Source organism: Mus musculus, chromosome 11 (genome assembly GCF_000001635.26).
Source record: "Mus musculus strain C57BL/6J chromosome 11, GRCm38.p6 C57BL/6J".
NCBI lineage: Eukaryota > Metazoa > Chordata > Mammalia > Rodentia > Muridae > Mus > Mus musculus.
This window is the reverse complement of record NC_000077.6, coordinates 88,429,905-88,448,754: the sequence shown is the minus strand read 5'-3', so window position 1 is coordinate 88,448,754 and position 18,850 is coordinate 88,429,905. Positions and strand designations below refer to the sequence as shown.

Sequence of the window (18,850 nt, the reverse complement as noted above, 5' to 3'; positions counted from 1 at the left end):
CCTTAGGGTTGGATGCAGTGCCCTGCATGGCCTCTCTCGTCTATCAGGTGTCAGCTGACAGGCCCAGTCTTTTGTAGAGCTTGTACAGATGCCTTAAGCTTAAGAGTTCAAAATCCATGGTATTCCTGGAGGTCAGCATCCCATGCCATTTCCAGCTCTCACCTTCTTTCTGCCCTATCTTCTCTGGTGTTCTCCTCGCCTTAGAGAGTTGTAGATGTCCTACTTCTGGCTAGGTCGTTAACAGCCATTTATTCTCTGTACTTTGACAAGTTCCCAGTCTCTGAAGTCACTGCTGATCACTGCAAGAAACTTCTCCATACAAAGCTGACGGGAGTGTTAGTCTGTGGGCATAAACATAGTTAGAAGGCAACTTGACAAACTGTGATGTCCCATTTAGCAAAATAGCAGTTTATGTACCCATCACTAGGTTTATACCACCAGACAATGGATTTGGACCTTTGGAGCAGGCATCAAATCAATCAAGAAATGGTTGGCTACCCCCATAACAGACTGGTCACTATTACACCACCAAGCTCATCTGATTAGGCAGTCAGTAAGTACTGTTGCATACGGGGATCCACAGCTGGCTAAGAATGTTGACAACAGTTCTACCCCAGCAGCCTGCCTGACATCCTCCAGCAGCAGGGAGAGTTCCTTTGTACAGTAGAGGAGGGAGGAAGGGAGGGGGAAGGACAGAGAGAGTGGGAGGAGGGGGTATGAATTGATAGGGTTCTTGCCCAAGGTCCCCAGAAAAGCCAGCATAGAGCTGAGAAGTGAGTTCAGTTTGGTGCAGAGACCCCAAACTTGCATCCCTCCCATTGCACATATAGAATACCAGGCCAAAACTCAGCCATGTCAGATGAGCCCCTCTCTTTCCTGCTGTGGCCTGTGGTCTTCCCAATTTTAATATGCCTGTAGTGGCCACTGGTAATTAGAGTCTGTTTCCCCCTTCCCTCCCTTCATCTCTCTGTCTCTCTATCTCTCTCACATGAGTGTGTGTGTCTGCGTTTGCTCGCGCACGCACGTACACACACATGCATGCCCACCCCATGCCCACTTTGTGTGCAAATGAGCACTGCTCCCTGATTGCAGGGGCAGTGCCTTCCATCCCCCTGATACCCTTCCAGACGATGCAGTCGTTAAGGAATTCTGCAAAGATCTCATTGTCTGGCCTGTTACACGCTCCACTGAACATCCCACCTAAGCCAGAAGGGGCCTGGTGTCTCCTCTGATGCGTGTCACATTTCCTGAACGCAGCAGCAAACAGGACATTCTTCCTGAGCAGCCCCTCCACCAATGTCTCCCTATACAGCTTCACTGTTGTCTAGGATACATAGGCTCTCGTGGCTCTACTGCTGGTCCTTTCCACCTGTGCAAGGGGCATGCATGCCCCTTGTTTGTGGATCTCTGGCCATAGGAGAGCACAGAGGGCTGGGCTTACGTGTAAAAGTAATTAAGAACTGCCCGGAAGCTTTTTTTTTAAGACAGGGTTTCTCTGTATAGCCCTGGCTGTCCTGAAACTCACTCTGTAGACCAGGCTGGCCACAAACTCAGAAATTCGCCTGCCTCTGCCTCCCAAGTGCTGGGATTAAAGGCATGCGCCACCACTGACCGGCAGAAGCTCACATTTTTATGGGCAGTGGCCTGGGACAATTCAGAGAGTCACCTTGGGTGGGAGTAGGCATCTCATGATTCCTACTGCTAATTGCTGTGGTGGTAGCCTTGTCTTGAGGCCCCTTGCTTTTGTGATTTCAGATTATTTTTCCTTTAGCTAGAGCCTTTCTAGATATATGGGTCCTCCCAGTAGGGAAGATGTAAGGTTGCTGGTGACTCAAGTCATAGGTGTGTAGAATCTGTGTTGTGTCCCAGGGGATTTGAAAGGTGATATGCCTACCGGACATACTCTCTTATTGAGAAGCCACTTGTCTCTACCAGTACCCTCTCCCTCTCCATCCTCTTCTGACCTGATCCTTCCTTTCCCATCTCCACCTATGCCCAGTTCACCTGCGATATATATTCTATTTCCCTTCCCAGGAGGATCTGTGTGTCCCCACTTGATTGTCCCCTCCCTGGTCCTTAGCCTCTCTGGGTCTGTGGATTGTTATCCTTTACTTAGCAGCTAACAATGAGTACACACCATGTTTGTCTTTCTGGGTTACCTTACTCAGGAAGATTTGTTTCTTAGTTCCATCCATTTGCCTGCAGATTTCATGATGCCATTGTTTTTAACAGCTGAGGAATACTCCATTGTGTAAGTGTGTACCACATTTTCTTTATCCATTCCTTCGTTGAAGGACGTCTTGGTTGTTTCCAGTTTCTGGCTATGGTGAATAAAGCTGCCATGAACAAAGATGAGCAAGTGTCTTTGTGGTAGGATGGAATGTCATTTGTATATCTGCCCGGGAGAGATATTTGGTTTCAATGTGGTTCTCATGTGGTGAATGGGAGTCTCGGTAAGTGTGTGATTGATGCTGAAGGTGATTATTAATTCAGGGTATGCTGCAGGCCCCTCCTTGGCACTATCATGAACCCTGCTCATTGTCTTGTCTGCACTCACGTGCAGCCTTGTTTTCCCCAAACAGATGCCCCTCGGTGGCAGGCATGATGCCTTGGGTTGTTAGTTACCTCTTTGTGTGTGTGTCTTGTCTCAGCAATTTCATTAACAACAAGTGTTGATGGGAGAACCCCACGGTGCCAGGTGCTGTCTGAAGTGCCTTATGCACATTTAATGTGAGCCTTATTTAATCCTCGCAGAATTGCTCTCTGATAGGTGAGGGCCTTAAGACTCAAGGAGTGGTTCTTGACAAAGACTGCACAAGTGTATGTCCATGATGGCCTGAACCAGGGTACCTGGCTTTGGACTGTACCCCACCCCACTTTACATCCTAGGAGTTTTTGTATGGTTCGATGCGTATGCACCCATGTGGCTTGGATGCTTCTTAAAGCGTCCCATTATCTGTAGGATTAGTAGGACATTAAAGGTGTCTTATAGTTCTCTTCCAGACAGTACCACCTGTCCCAGCCCAGGCTCTTGGGCCATGTCATGTCAATTGTCCTACTTCTGGGTGTCACCTGTCCTACCTCTGGGTGTCACCTGTCCTACCCCTGGGTGTCATGCTTCTAGAGGCCTCTCAACTTTACACCACCCTGTCTTTCCTCGCGCTGTGCTTTCCACCCCTCTGGTACCTGGAGTCTTCCTTTCTCGTACTCCACTTGGATGGACCAATAGGCAGGTGCCACCTGCCTGAAGCCCCTCTGCTCCTGTGTGGATCGTCACCCTTCCTTTGTCCCATCTACCCCATCTTTGCTGAATTTCTGTTGGGACTGTGTCTTCCTCTCCCGCTAAGGACAGGATTTCCCCAGTGTCAGGGACACACTTTACTTTAGATCCCTCCCCGCAGCCTGGCTCTGGGAGTGGGCAAGTGGGATTCTTTTTGAGCAGCTTTGTAGAGCAGTGAACACTGTATCTGCCTAGTCCCCCCTTCTCCCCCGAAGCAGGGGGAGGAGGTGGCATTTCACACAGATGTCCCCTTCTTGCTATTCTCCTCTTTCCCAGACTCCCTGGGTTTGGTGAAAATTGGCTGTAGTCATGAGATACCCCTGTTGCCTCCAAAATAACATCTGTTTACTTTCCCAGGGAGAGTAGCAATTTATGATGAGCCATTGGAAGCACCCTACCCCCCTTTCCTCCCTTCAGCTGCCTGCATTTCTTGCTGAGACACTTGGGCAGATCCCTAAAGGTATCCTCACAGACTCAAGAACTTGGGGGTAGTGTGAAGATGGAGGTTCAGAGATAGGGTTCAAGGTGGAATGGCCTTCTGGGTTTTCTCTGGCCTGGAGAAACTGCGAAGCGGCACAGAGGACCTCGAGGCTGAAGCTGCATCTTTAGTCCTGGAAGGATGAGCTCCATTCTCAGGACCAAGACCCGCTTACACATTGGAAACAAACAGCGGTGCAAGGCATACTTGAGGCTCCGTGTAAGTTAATTCCTCTTGGCACAGCCCCAGATATCTTGATTAATGCCCTGTGAAGTGCTGAGATATCTTGATAATGTACATTTTACATTTGATTATATAATCAATTATGTTTCTCCTAATAAAATTTAAAATGAGCCACAAAAAAAGGAGAAGGAAGAAGAAGAAGAAGAAGAAGAAGAAGAAGAAGAAGAAGAAGAAGAAGAAGAAGAAGAAGAAGAAGAAGAAGAAGCAGCAGCAGCAGCAGCAGCAGCAGCAGCAGCAGCAGCTATGAAAAGTCTGAATCACCTAGCAAAGGAAAAACCTCCAGATGGGTATAACACAATGCCTTTGTGTCCTGAGTTGGATGTAGGTGTCTACAAGCACTGTAGCCAGGTATCTACCATGTCTTCCTGGGCCCAGGCCGAAGTATCATTTCAGGACACAGGATGTAGCGCAGCTTTGCTTGGAAAAATGGTTTTATTTGCTCCAGCACTGAGGGGATGAGAATTCAGCTCAGCTCAGCTCATGCAGCTCAGGGCCGAAATGAGATGAGAACTCAGCAGAACCGGGCTTGCTGGTGAGGCTGCCACCGATCCGGTCGTGGCCAGCAGCTGTTTTATGAAACAATGAAAGAAAAAGTGTTCGGCGGCACACCAAGGGCCTCGTAGAGCCAATTAGGAGTGTGGCTTTCTCTGCCTGTCTGTGCGGCTGCTGAGGAGGCGACAGTGTTTAATAGAAGAGGCATGCTCAGACCCATCCTTCCAGGATGCGCAGAAAAGGACCCGAGGACCATTCTGATCGATACCCAGGAGGGAGGATGTCTCTCTGAGGACACTCGCATGGCACAGGGAGGTGTTGAGGACAAATGCTCATTCTTGTGGATGCTTGGAAGGGTCTGTTCCATACAATCCATTCTGTCCCGCAGTCAAGCCGCTGTGACATTTTCGTTCCCGTTTAAAACATTGCTATCAACCAGTTGGAATATAAGCCCAGAGTATCGCAGGGAGTAATCTAATTAGTATGAAGTCAATTCAGTCGCTCCTTTTGTATCTCGTGATTAAATAAGTGGGGAAAATGGCTTGAAAATTAGGTGCTAGAACGACCCAATTACATTTCTGTAGCTTTTTGTATTCAATTTCATAAACAATTTTGCTCTTCGATGGTTAATCAGTGAATGCCTTTTTCCAGTTTGAAAAGCACTTTTGAAATTATAATGCAATTAAATTGTGTGTGGATGTTCTGGCATAGCGAGTGTGAAAGCCGGGGGCTTGGCAGGCCGCCATGTTGTACCTTGACTGTAATGAGTCCCCAGGCTGGCAGCTTGCGAGTGTCATTCATAATATTGTCCATGCTGGGTTACTGTAAAGTGCAGCTGCCTTAACAGGCAGTTAACCAGCGACCGCCAGTCCGATCTCTAGAGCAAGGCTTGTTTGCCTCATGCAACAGGATTGTGCCCAGAGGTGACAGAATGGCAGGGCTCCTTCTGAGGCTGGCTGAGCCACTGGGAGGTTGGGTGTCTTCCTAATGGATGAAGCTGTTGCCTGAGAGGTGATCTGCTTGCACATCCCCAAAGAAGGGCAGACTGCGTTTGTCCTTCAGCAGCTTGTCTGTCTAGTGGGAACAAGTCATGGGAAGGGGGAAGGAGGAGCCTCAAGTCCCTGGGGCACCTTGATGAAGACGTCACATTTCGTTAAATACCCTTCCTGAATTCCTGCAGTAACCCCACAGAGGTATATCAGTGCCCTGTCTTCTGCCCGAAGGTAGTATGCATACCCAGAGCCTGAGTGGTGGGTGTCTCTGCTGCTGGGAACCTCAGCTTACCTCCGGAAACTCTTTTTCTGTCATCATGTCTGTACCTGGCAGACAAGCTGAAAGGTCAGTTCTGGGTGGAACCTGGGTGCAAAGGATGCAGCAAGAGCCCACCAGGTCTCTGAGAAGGAGGTGAGAATGAGGCTAGAGCTAGCTAGATCCTAGAGCTAGCTGCCTGGGGGTGGAGAGGAAATGCTGTATGAGAGGCTAAGTGTGTTACAGCTGTTGTGTAAATGCTTGTTGGAATGATCTGTGGTGATATGAAACTATGACTCAAGACTGGGATCTTGAGAAGGACCCCCCCCCATGCCCCCCCTCAGACATTTGCCCTTCCATCATCCTATGGCTTTGACCCTTTCCAGCTCCCAAATCTCCCTCTCTGGTCAATAAATAGCAAAGATTGCAGCGCCTCTACTGACTAGAGAAGTCAATAGAAGGCGGTACCCCACCCCCACCCCACAGGCCCTCGCAGTAGGAAGTAATTGCATCCCTCTGACTCCAGAGCTTTCTTGGTGGCTTTTCATGACCCAGCTCCTAACAGTTGACACCTAACTGCAGCCACCGATCTCTCTTCTCCCTGAGATGAGGAAGGTGCCTACAGTAGCCTTATTGTGGGGCCTGCAGCATGAGAAATGGATAGCTTTACACCAAGGCGAACCTCTGGGACGCTAGAGAGCTGTGATGGTGTTTATTGGTGAGAGAAAAGGGTCACAAGGCAGAATGAGCACACCTGGGCCTGGCTAGCACTGAGGCCCTGAGGGGGAAACCCTCAGAGTACTCTCAGGTCCCAGAAGACTGTTACACGCTGCAGCCTCTTTTAACACCATTCTCGGACCCCTTTCTTTCCCTTCTGGCTGTGTGCCTGGGAGCTTGTGGATCAGGTGAAACATCTGTTTGGCAGTAAAGCTCCATGGGGCTAGGTTGAGGCGGGTGAAGTGAGGTGTGGGGCAGGGGATTAGAGGAGGGAAGACCAGGTTCGGGGGCTGAGCCTGGGTTGAGCCAGCGAGCGTGTTGGTAACTGCAAGTATGTGCTTCTGGTCATGGGCTGGCCAGATGTTCCCAGATGGGAAATGGCAAGGCCTTGTGTGATAGCTCCCTGATGACAAGTAGCAGCATGTTGGAAGTGTCTGCTCTCCAGGTGTTTGCTCCCTCCTAGAACATCTGGAGAGAAGATGCGGAAAGGGCGGCTCTGGCCCTGCCTGAGTCTTGGGTGGTGGTTTTGCTGGTGGATCATCCGAAACTCGGGCTTTCTCTGGAGAACAGTGACCCCTCTCTGTGCAAGACCTGACCCACCTGACTTGAAATTTTAGAAATGAACTTGAAGTTCCAAAACACCTTAAAAGCCTGTACTGTGAAGCCCCCCAATTTCTGGAGATACTGATTTTTCTTTTTGTTTTCTATTTTTTTAGATTTATTATACATAAGTACACTGTAGCTGTCTTCAGATTCATCAGAAGAGAGCGTCAGATCTCATTATGGATGGTTGTGAGCCACTCTCATGTGGTTGCTGGGATTTGAACTCAGGACCTTAGGAAGAGCAATCAGAGCTCTTACTCACTGAGCCATGTCGCCAGCCCCCTGGTTTTTCTAAGACATGTAGAAAAGAGAGGCTAAAGGAGGGTTCAGTTCGAACACTGTTCAAATATGAGGGCCTGAGTTTCAATCCCCTGTACCTAAAACAAGCTGAGTATGGTAACTCATGTCTGCAAATCCCAACACTACAGAGACAAGCAGGCAGATTCCTGGAGCTAGCTGGACAAGCAACATGAGTTAGTGAGCTCTGTTCAAAAAAAATTAGGTAGAGAGTGATTAAGAGAAGACACTTGGTAGCAATCTCTGACCTTCACATGCATGCACATATATGTATACACATACCCACATGCACTTAGATGTGGACATAGCGTGCACACACACACAGTGCTTAGAAGACACAGGAGGAAAGAAGGAGCTGGTATAGAAGAATAAGGAAGCTACTCCTGACCTAATTTCTGATCCAAAATAAGCTTCAGAATGGCCTTTTAATTAGATGAACTGTCCATAACAGTGAGCTTCCTGGAAACTGCATGAGAATCTCAAAACAAGGAGCTTGAATAAATCACTACAGGGTCCACTTTCCCCATCAGGCCATTCTAGGTGAATGGAGCCACAGTGACCCCACCCCCACCCCCCAGGCCCCAGCAGAAGTAGCTGGGTTCATCAGTCAGGAAGTAAGCCCAGGGAGGTGAACCAGCAGGACACCAGCCGTCCTTAATCCCAAGTGTCTGCACCAAGTGAGCCCATGGATGGCCGACCTCTGGGGGAGGCGGGAAAGGCTAGGGAAGCAGACCTGTTTGGATAGATAAAGACCTTGAGTCTGCAGAGGCGCGGAGCCCTGTGAGAGCGAGCACGCTCAGGAGAACACTTACAAAAGCAAACTGAAAGGAAATTACAGGGCGTTCACATACATGATGGATTATTACACATCCATTAAAATGATGTTTACAGAGAGTTTTTAAATGACATGTGAAATGGCGATGACATAATATTGCATGAAGAAAGCTATAAAATTTATACACACTGTGAATCACATTAGAATGAGCATCACCTGGGACTCTTAAAGAATATCAATTCCCGGGCCCAGCTTACATATCAAGGCCGTCTCCGAGGGGGTCCCGGGGGTCCTTGCAGTCTTTCCTCCCCTGAAGTCTTTGATACATCAGGATGTATCTGAGAGTAACTACCTCGAGCAGCAGGGTTTTTAGTTTGTTTGTTTGTTTTTTGTTTTTGTTTTTAAGCAGAAAAATTCTCCAAGCTGTGACAAGAGGCTTCTCTGGTGGAGGAGTTATGGTGGACTCAAATCTGCACCGTAATCATTTGAGTCTTCCAAAGCTTTGCCGGGGAGCTGGTTCTAGAGACCCAGCCATGCCTCTGCCCTGCCCTCCCCTCCCCGACTCTCCCCGTTCTTTTGGCCCTCAATCTCAGATTTCTACTAGCCTGGGAATGTATCACGGCTCACTCCATGAGCTGTGCCTATTTAAACTATTTCTCCAGACAGCAAGCTACTTGTTACAAAGCGGGAGGATTCAGAATGCCCATACTTCATTGGGTGCAGTCTGAGTTCTGCAGTAAGCAGAGGGATGTGTGCTGTTGTATGTCATGTCTCTAAGCTGTACCTGATAGATAGATAGATGGTCGCTAAGGGGAGGGCGTCCTCATGAACTGATCTTGGAGTCTAGTGTCTGAGAGTTGGTGGGGGTCAGCTTCTCCCCAGGACTTTGCTGAGCAATAAGTTGGGCACCAGGTTGCTTTACCATGTGCAGATCTGGGCAAAGCCCGAGCTTTAAGGTGTCTTGCTGTGTCACAGTGAAGCCTGGGGCAGAGCTTCAACTGTATTCTGTTGTCACGTGGTTGAACTGGGACTGGTGCAGGGCTGCTAAGCAGGGGGACCAGATGCTGAGCAGCCCCCCTGGAGGTCCTGCTTCTGGTAGGTGGCAGGTCCACTTTCTCCTCTGGGTACTGAAGATCTGGTGACTGGGGCCGATTCCTCTTGTCCTTGTTGTTTGATTCACTCTGTGGTCAAGGTCGGGGGGCTTCTAACTCTGTTCCTCTATTTTCCTTTGACTTGACATGAGGGCTAATAATCCCTTCTGAAGTCCCTCATTGGATGATTGTCAAGGGACAGTAAAATAACCTATGGGAATGGTTTTGAAAAAGACTGTGGTGGAATAATAACAGTAATTATAATAATGACACATCAAGAGCAAAGCGAGACAGTCGCCACTTCTTTTGCTCTCTGCTTCCAGCTGGGCAGGTGGGCAGCTTATGCCAGATGGGAAAATCCAGTCTCACCCCACAGCTGACTGTGGGCCTTGGGCCCCTCAAAAGCCAGGAGATACGCAAGCCCTCTCCTTCCAAACACTTGTATCCCTTCCTGTCGTCTCGACCCACCTACAGCTACTCTTAGTCTCCAGTCCCCAAAGGAGGGTGCTTCATGTCTCTGTGTGTCTAGATCTGAAAAAGCTCATCAGCAGAAGCAATGAGCAGATGTGAGGCCAGGCCCGGCAAAGACAGGTGACCCTAGCAAGTGTGTCCTCAGGCCAGCGTATGCTGGGAACCAGCGAAGGATTTGGCACCACCCAGGAGGAATATCACAGGTTGGGATGAGGATCCAAAGGTTTAATCAGCAAAGCTATTTAGGTCCCTGTAAGTCTGACTGTGAGAATTATTTTGAGCCTGATCCCTCATCCTGCTCCAGAAAGGGTGATTCTGCTTAAGCAAGATGGTGTTTGGCACCAGCAAGCTGGGAAAGAGCAAAGACCTGACATAGAAGCCTCCAGAAGAGGAATTTGTAGAGCCCACTTCCCCCAGTCCTAAGCTGCTTCTCGCTAGTTTTTGTAGGGCACAGCCTCAGAGCACTGGCTCCAAGGAACTACTTAGTTCCCGCATCCTTAGAGAAAGCTGCTGGGAATTAGTTCTTCCGGCCTGGCTAATCTCTGCTCATTTTGTCACCTTGAGGCATGGTTGGTTCAGCCTCAGGTGCTAAGCCAGTATTGATTGAATCTAAGGAGACTAGCTCTGGAGGGGAGGGGGCACGAAGCCTCTAGCACAAAAGCCCTTTCTCATCCCATTCCCAACCTGTCTGCCAGCTTGTGGAACCCCAACACATCACTGTGGCGCCACATTTAAGCAGCACCTGTTCCCTTGCCGTCCTGCTTTAGAGGAATCTGATTTAGGTTTCTGTCCTCAAGCTTCTGTGTTTGTTGCTACCGTAGCTGGATGACAGAGGTTGCTCTGTTAAACATTGGCTGACAGTGCAATGGTTAGAGGTATTCTCACTTGAATTGCCGTGCGAGTGACGACATGCCTAGCATTTTAGCCTGAGTGTCCCAGATGGGCACAGTGATCCTGGTCACTTGTATCCAATAGCAAAATGAGGCCAGCATCTTGGGGGCACGTCTACTGGGCTTCACTGTGTTCCTGGAGGTGGCTGTCTTATCTGTCCTTTTTACTGGCTAGTGTAAAGGTACTAGTTTGCTTTTATACCTTACAAATGTGCAGTTCTTTATGATGACCTTGTGGAGCAATAATGGTATGACAATAAGTCATAATGGTATTGATAACCAGCAGTTTCTGAGTATTGATCCTTTCTGCTGCATGGTGTTTTGTGCAAGATGACTTACTTCGTCGAGTTATTAATAAGACACATAGGGAGGATATCACTGGGATTCCCATTTTTCAGATTCATTCATGCATTTGACAATTTTTTTATTGAGTGCAAGTTCTAGTAACAGGGAATTCAGCTGTGAACCATGCAGACTAAAATCTCGGCCCATGATTTTAACAGCGTTGACCCTGTGGAGGACCTGTGAATTACTCTGAGGTGGGGCAGCCCAGGATTGTGAGATTAGAGTTTGCCTGTGCACACACACTCTAGACCAGTGGTTCATAACCTTCCTAATGCTGCAACCCTTTAAAACACAGTTCCTTATGTTGTGGTGATACCCAACCATTAAATTATTTCCACTGGGGGGCTGGAAATGGTTCAGCGGTTAAGAGCACTGACTGTTCTTTCAGAGGTCCTGAGTTCAATTCCAAGCAACCACATGATGGCTCACAACCATCTGTAACTGGGTCTGATGCCCTCTTCAGGTGTGTCTGAAGAGAGCAGTGGTGTACTCATATACGTAAAATAAATAAATAAATCTTTTTTTTTTAATTATTTTCATTGCTACTTTAGAGTTTTGTTTGTTTGTTTGTTTTGTTTTGTTTTGTTTTCGAGACAGGATTTCTCTGTATAGCCCAGGCTGGCCTGGAACTCACTTTGTAGACCAGGCTGGCCTCGAACTCAGAAATCCTCTTGCCTCAAGCCCGGCAACTACTTTAGATTTTTGCTACTTTTATAAATCATAAAGTAAATATCTGTGTTTTCCAATGGTCTTAGGAGACCCCTGTGGAAGGGTCATTTCAGCACGCACACATACACACACACACACACACACACACCAATGGATTTTGACCCACAGGTTGAGAACTGCTGCTCTGGACCCTTTGAGCATCTTAGGCCTGACACTTAGCAACAGGGATAACCCTTCAGGTTACTTGACCTCCACTGTGTGGCAAATTGTGCAGGCCTGTGATGGTAATAAGTTTTCTGCTTGCCCTTCCAAGGGCTAATGGAGAGGGAAACATGGGCTGGCACCCAGAGAACTGGGCTTGCATCCCAGCACTGCCACTCGGTTATGGAGAGAAGCCTCCGGGCAAGTGGGCTTCACTTTTCTGAGTATTCCTATTCCTTGTTTGTCCAAATGAAATAACATTGCCTGCCCTGAAGGCAAGCTGGAAGGATTAGCAATCATGAATATGTAAAGATAGAGTGTGACTTACTGGGGAAGAAGTAGTGGTGTGTGATGTCCTTCAGGACTGAAAGAAAGGCAAGGTGGGAGAGTGAGAGACTGGCCGTGCAGAGATTCTCTGAGGAGGCAGCTTTCCCTCCTCTCATCCGCCCCCCCTACTCCATCACCCCCACAGCAGCTTCACTCTGTCTTGTCTCCTTCTGTCTCAGCCCAGCCTTCCTGCTGGTTCACCAGAGAACATGAATGACCAAGGAAGGCACTCCTTAAATGAGGTGTCTCCCCAGCCTTTGATGACCACCCTGCCGCTGCTAGCCTCTTTGCTATCAAGGTTAGGTTATGGTTATGTCCCTTTGCAAGCCAGTGACCTTTGGTTGCAGGAAACCATGCTGAGTGGGACCTCAAGAGCCCGTAGCACAGATCCCTGGAGGTTTGGAACCCCATCTTTCAGAGGGGCGGGCACTGGGCAAAGAGGCTAGCTGTGGACTTGCATACAAACCCTGGGTTAAAAATGCTGTTCTGCTCTGCGTACTAAGGGCCATCCTCTGCCTCATGCTGGGCTGTCATCTGGGAAAAAAAGACAGAATGTGATACGAATGGGGCACAATACTGGTATCACCCCAGTAACAGGGAACACTAAGGCTCCTGTCTGATTGAGGAAGCTACCAAGTACAACGAAGCTTGTGAAGGTCATAGTTCAAGGTAGCTAGTGTCCCCAGGACTCAGAGGTTTGGTTTGGTTTCTTTGTTTGTTTTTAAAAAAGAACCAAGCAGTAGACTCCTGCCCTGACTGTCTCCTGGCACTCTGTCCCTTCCATGTCAGCCTGCAGCACATTTGTGGAGAGACCTAGTCTGGGAGGCCCAGAGCTTTGTCTGATTTGTGGTTTCTGTGGTGCCGTTGCCCTAAAGGCTGAAATATTCTGTCTTGTTGGTTGAAGCGACAAAACCAAATTTGACTTGGCTCTGTCTAGTGTTGAGTTGGAGCTGCCAGCCAGTCACACTTGCCCGGTCTCAGCTTTCAATCACCACACGGTCCTTACCAGCCACTGGTGCCCAGGGAGACATGGATGCTAACGCAGCCTTCACCATGGGCTTTCCAGAGAGGGGAAACGGCTCTATGTGGCTAGGCCCAGGGTCCCAAAGTTTTGACGTTCTTCCTCCTCTCTCTGTCCCCAGAGTCTCTTATCCTTCTGTATCTTTACATCTTCAGCTGAACAGACTCTGCCCTCCAGACCAGGCTCGGGGTGGAAGCTGAGGAAAGTCATTGTGAGATTGCAGAAGCAGCCTGGGCCCCCTTTTCTGAATTTCACGTTTGGGCTGCGCTAGCTAGCTTTATGTCGACTTCATACAAGCTAAAGTCATTTGGGAAGAGGGGACTGAAATGGAAAAAATGCCCTCCACTAGACTGTCCTGTTGACAAGCCTATGATACTTTGTTTATTTATTTGTTTATTTATTTATTTTAATTAAAGAATGATAGGTGTGGGAAGGCCCAGCCCACTGTGGGTGTTGTCACCCATGGGCAGATGGTTCTGGGGTTGGGTGTATAAGAATGCAAACCATAAGCAGTCTCCCGCCATGGCCTCTGCATTAGTTCCTGCCTGGCCTCTTAGACGATGGCCTACAAGCTGTAAACTGAAATAAACCCTTCCCTCCCCCAGTTGCTTTTGAATTTTGTATCACAGCAGTGGAAACTCTCAGACATTCTGTTCCTGGATGTCTGCTCATGGCGGACTTGATATTAGAAAAGAAAATCCACTTGCAAGGAAAAGAGACAGACTAGAGATCATCTTCCAAAGCCAGTCATCCTGCTGGAGGCTGCACTGATGAGGAGTTGGGTAGGGTGGTGAGCCAGGCTGGCAAGAGCTCATATACATCACGTAGGGGCCCTTTCAGCCGTGGGGGCAGAGCTGGATCTTCTCCATCTTAACCTGAGAGCCCAGGCAAGTTTCTTCCACATCATAGATGCCCAATTAATGTTTATTTATAGGAATAAACACACTTCATCTTTTCTAAGGCCAGAATGAGCATTTTTTATATAATCGGGTTACAGCCGGTGTTTATACTGCAGAGAGATAAACAGATGCGGGTTGGGCAGCCTGAGAGGACAGTGATGGTTAACACGATGCCCCGAGTTTCAGCAGAATCAGTTTTCTTGAAGCATTGTGCTTGGTGGATCTGCCAAAAGAGCCTCAGGGACTGTGTAAGGTGATGTCCAGTTAAGTGTCTGCTTCTCCATATTGCTCAGGTCTCATGGAGAGTGTCATCCCCCATTCCAGAAAATCCAGGTTAAGGGAGACAGTGGCACAGAAAACCACTTGAGACTGGTGACCAGGATAGTTACCAAAGACAGACTGAAAGAAGCCAGAGCAGACTAGAGGAAGGAGAAAGCCCTGGCAACATCGGGATCTTGAGAGAGCACCCCATGAGGGGACCCCAGAAATTGCTGCTTTGACTCTAGGTGGCTGTGAGTGAGGTGACCAAGACTGAGCCTAGGCATAAAGAATGTCCTCGGGCCTCAAAACGGGCCACTCTTCAGCAAGCCATCTTTGAAGAGTGGTGAGGGGGTTCTCATCTCTTTCCTTAGTAGTGTGCAGAAAAGAATAGAGCTCAGAACAGGGAGAGAGGTGGGACCAAGGGCAACCTTGCAGAGTCAGGGTAGATCTTGTGTTAGGAAAGCCCAACCTGGCTCCAACCATCTCAGTGTTTCAAGTGGATTTTTTATTAAAGATTTATTTATTATTATACATAAGTATACTGAGGCTGTCTTCAAACACACCAGAAGAGGGCATCCGATCGCATTTCAGATGGTTGTGAGCCACCATGTAGTTGCTGGGATTTGAACTCATGACCTCCAGAAGAGCAGTGCTCTTAACTGCTGAGCCATCTCTCCAACCCAGGATTTTTTTTTTAATGAAATTACATCTTTTAAGATTTGATCTCTGTAGTACTCACTTAGTTACCAAGTATTTACTGACATACTTGGTATGTGATATACAAGCAAGAGATAAGAACATAGCAAAAATATTCCCAATCTTGTGATACAGGAGTCCCCACCTGCTGGAGGTGTTTCAGAGACAGAAAACATCTTTCTGCCATCTTGGCATCTGTGGAGGCCTGCTGGGAACAGGACTTCTAAAAGCAAATCTGTCTGGAAGGCTGTGGTTGGTGCAAGGCCATTTTTGCTGGCTACAAGCGAGGTCTCTGAAACCAAAAAGAGCACACGGCTCTTCTTAAAATTGGAGGCGTTTCAGCCGGGCATGGTGGCGCACGCCTTTAATCCCAGCACTCGGGAGGCAGAGGCAGGCAGATTTCTGAGTTCAAGGCCAGCCTGGTCTACAAAGTGAGCTCCAGGACAGCCAGGGCTATACAGAGAAACCCTGTCTCGAAAAAAACAAACAAACAAACAAACAAACAAAAATTGGAGGCGTTTATGCCCGAGATGAAACTGAGTACTACTTGGGCAAGAGATGTGCTTAAGTGTATAGAAAGCAAAAAAAACAAAAAACAATACAGTGGCTCCTGCAGGCAAACCAAACAAAACCAGAGCGATCTGGGGAAAAATACCTCGGGCCCACGGAAGCAGTGGTACAGTTGGCACCAAATTCCGAAGCAACCTTCCTGCAGAGGCCATTGGACACAGAATCCTTGTGATGCTGTACCCATCCCAGATTTAAACTAATGGAGAGTAAATAAATAAAAGTAGATTTGTGCTCTTGTTAAAAAAAAAAGAAAAGAAAAAAGACAGAAAATGAAAGAGAGAACACGTACCTAAGAGTCAGAGTGTGCCGGGCAGGGGTGGCAGACGCCTTTAATCCCAGCTTTTGGGAGGCAGAGGCAGGCGGATTTCTGAATTCGAGGCCAGCCTGGTCTACAGAGTGAGTTCCAGGACAGCCAGGGCTACACAGAGAAACCCTGTCTAGAAAAAAAAAAAAAAAAGAAAAGAAAGAAAGAAAAAAATAGTCAGAGTGTAAGCCCAGAAGGAGAGTTGGATTTTTCTTGTGAAAGAGTTAAAGCCTAAACTGCTCAGAATCACATCTGGACATAGGGTGAGCAGCCTTCGGCCCTCCTTCACCATCAGTGAGTCTGCATCCTTAGCACCAGCCTCATCTTGGTCCTGTGGGGCTTCTGTCCCCTGCAGGTGCCTGGATCCTCCAGGGCCTCTTGGTGGTTTCTTTTCTACCTTCAAAAAAAAAAAAAAAAAAAAAAAAAAACAGCCAAGTGTTGGGCAAAGTGAAGCCCTGGCTTTCCTTGTAGCATCTCTGCTCCCCTGTCCAGAAATCCCATTATCTGGGAGACTAATTGCACAACTCCAGTCTGTCTGCCACTGAACTGTGGGCTGCTGTTCTTACAGCCCCACTTGGGGTCCCCACATCCATCGTCGGGGTGGGGGTGTAGAGATGAATATCTATATATTAAAGCTTTGCAAATCTATAAATCTGAGTTGATTCGCTGCTGGTGACAGCCCTGAGTTCTTTCTCACCACGTTTGACATGACCTAATGGGTTTACAGTTGTTTGAGTGCTTCTCTGAAGCAAACGAAAGCGCTTAGTTAGGGGACGCGTGAAATGGCATTGTTTGTTCAGGGCACCTCCGCAAAGCCGGAGGATCATTGATGCGTTATCCTCTCCTCGCTCCCATCACTCCCAGCGCCAGGATGCCACCGAGGGAGCCTCTGAATTGGATGTGGCAGCCTGGCCTTTCTGTGGGAGAGCTGCCGAAAGGCCAGGATTGGGTGCCATCCTCAACTGTGTTCATTTTACCAGAAAGCTCGGGGCTGATTGGAGAACAGAAGGGATGCCCAGGGGAGGTGAGAGAGAGGGCCTCACCAAGGTAGAGGAGTAACGAAGATTTGCTTGTAGCAAGACAAGAGTCAAAACAAGATAGACCCCTAATGAGAGCTTTGGGCATATCGTGCTGTGAGTTTTCAGGGGCCAGCAGCGTGGGCTGCTGTGTTTAGTTGGCACCAGACCAAGTCCTCTTTTTAATATCAAGTTTCATAAGCATGGAACAATAACAACTCATTAGAAACCCTCTGGGAATGGTGGGTGGGTATGGCTGCCTCTTTCCCTTCCCTCCCTTTTCTCTCTCCCCCTCCTCCCATAAGCCCGCCTCTTCAGCTCAGGTATATCATCATTCCCTTTGTAAGTAGAGAATGGCAGGGGAGGGGCCGGTGTCTGGGAACCGCGCATGTTGTTAATCTGTTATTAGGCATAAGTCTTACCACCAGGCTGGGTACTCAGATGCCTCATTGTGTGCTCGGGATGGAATTATGCATCATGAATAAAAACTGCTGTCAACATGCATTGGTTTGAAAACATTAGACCATATGGTATGTGATTATCTGTATTGTCAAGTGCAATAAAGTGAATTTGGATATAATAAAGAATGTAATATTTTAGAAATTTGGTAATAAACTAAGGGAAGGATGACAGCTGAGGTTCCTTAAGGCCCCAGACACAAATAAATTGAAGTTACTGGCCTCTAAGGCCAGGCAGGCCGAATGGCCACACCGTGGCTTAGCTGCATGCTGTGATTTTTCAAGTCAGGGAAAGCTCTGTTGTCCCCTGACTGACAGCTCTCAGGACTGTGGAACCGACCGATTCCTGTGGAAGATGGGAGGTGGTGGTGGCTCCTGGTAGAAGGTCAGGCCTTGCTGTCACACCTGGCCCTTAGGTATACCCTGCAGCCTGCTGGTGGCGTTGGCAGCTTCTCCCTACTAGTCAAGGGCAGTGCCATGCCAGCCATCAAGACATCCTGAGACCCATCTCCCCCTCTCTAATCTTCTCAGTTTGGTTGGAGAGGAAGGTGTCTCAATCTTGAGAACTATAAGTCACTCCCTGGGGAAGGTAGCCATTTTCTGGAACTCTTCTCCCACTGGGCCAAATGATGAAATAATTTCTTTAAGGCAGCGAGTGTGTCAGGGCAACAGATCTCCAGCGAGGGATGAAAGGGGCAGGGGCAGCGGAGGAAGAGGGCTGGGAACTGAGTCAAGCCCGAGTGTGCCAGCACATGTAACCCTTCTGTAACTGTACGGGCGCTCAGAGGAACCTTCCACCTGTGGACAAGAAAACAGAGGTTGCTGGTCTGTGAGTCTGAGATCTTTAACGCTCCTATAGCAGCTTCTCCCCTCACGGTAACCAAACACATGAAGGAAATGATGTAAGCGAAAATGATGTAAGCTGGGCAAGGTTGTTTTGACTCAGAATCAAAGGGATTCGTGGTCCCAGGGAGGATGTGCTGAGTCTAACTTAGTATAGGGTGGTGGGAGAGACTTGCTCCCATAACAGTGGGCAGAATTAAGATGACAGAGGTAGCTGGAGCTAGGGGCAGGTAACCTTTAGAGGTCCAGCCCTAGGAAGCCGCCAGGCCTTTACTCACTACAGACCCCATGGCTATCACAATAGGAACACAAGCTGTGGAGCAAGCGTTCAAATCAAAGCCTTTGGCAGCCATTTCAAATCCATACTATAAAGCCACCTCTGAACACAAAACCCAGGCTTCTGCCCCTTAGTTTCCTACAAATGGAAGAGCTAGCTAGCTCTTCGGCTGGGAGCATAGCTGTAGAGCACGTGCCTAGCGTGTTCAGTCCCCAGCGTGGGGCCAAGGGTAGGGGGAGGTGCTTTTGGCAATCACAGGCCCCCAAATAAAAACAAACATACAGAGGTAGAGAGATAGCACAATGGTCAGAGCACTGGTTGCTCTTCCAGAGGACCCAGGTTTGATTCCCAGCTCACGACCTTCTCTGTACCTCTGGT

The 18,850-nt window shown here is 48.4% G+C and overlaps 1 protein-coding gene and 1 pseudogene across 20 annotated transcripts in view; both read left to right on the top strand.

Annotated features, from left to right (window-relative positions):
* The window catches only part of Msi2 (musashi RNA-binding protein 2), a 378,925-nt gene that overhangs the window by 269,552 nt on the left and 90,523 nt on the right, over positions 1-18,850 (top strand). The window lies entirely within an intron of this gene.
* On the top strand, positions 15,180-15,812 carry Gm11510 (predicted gene 11510; annotated as a pseudogene).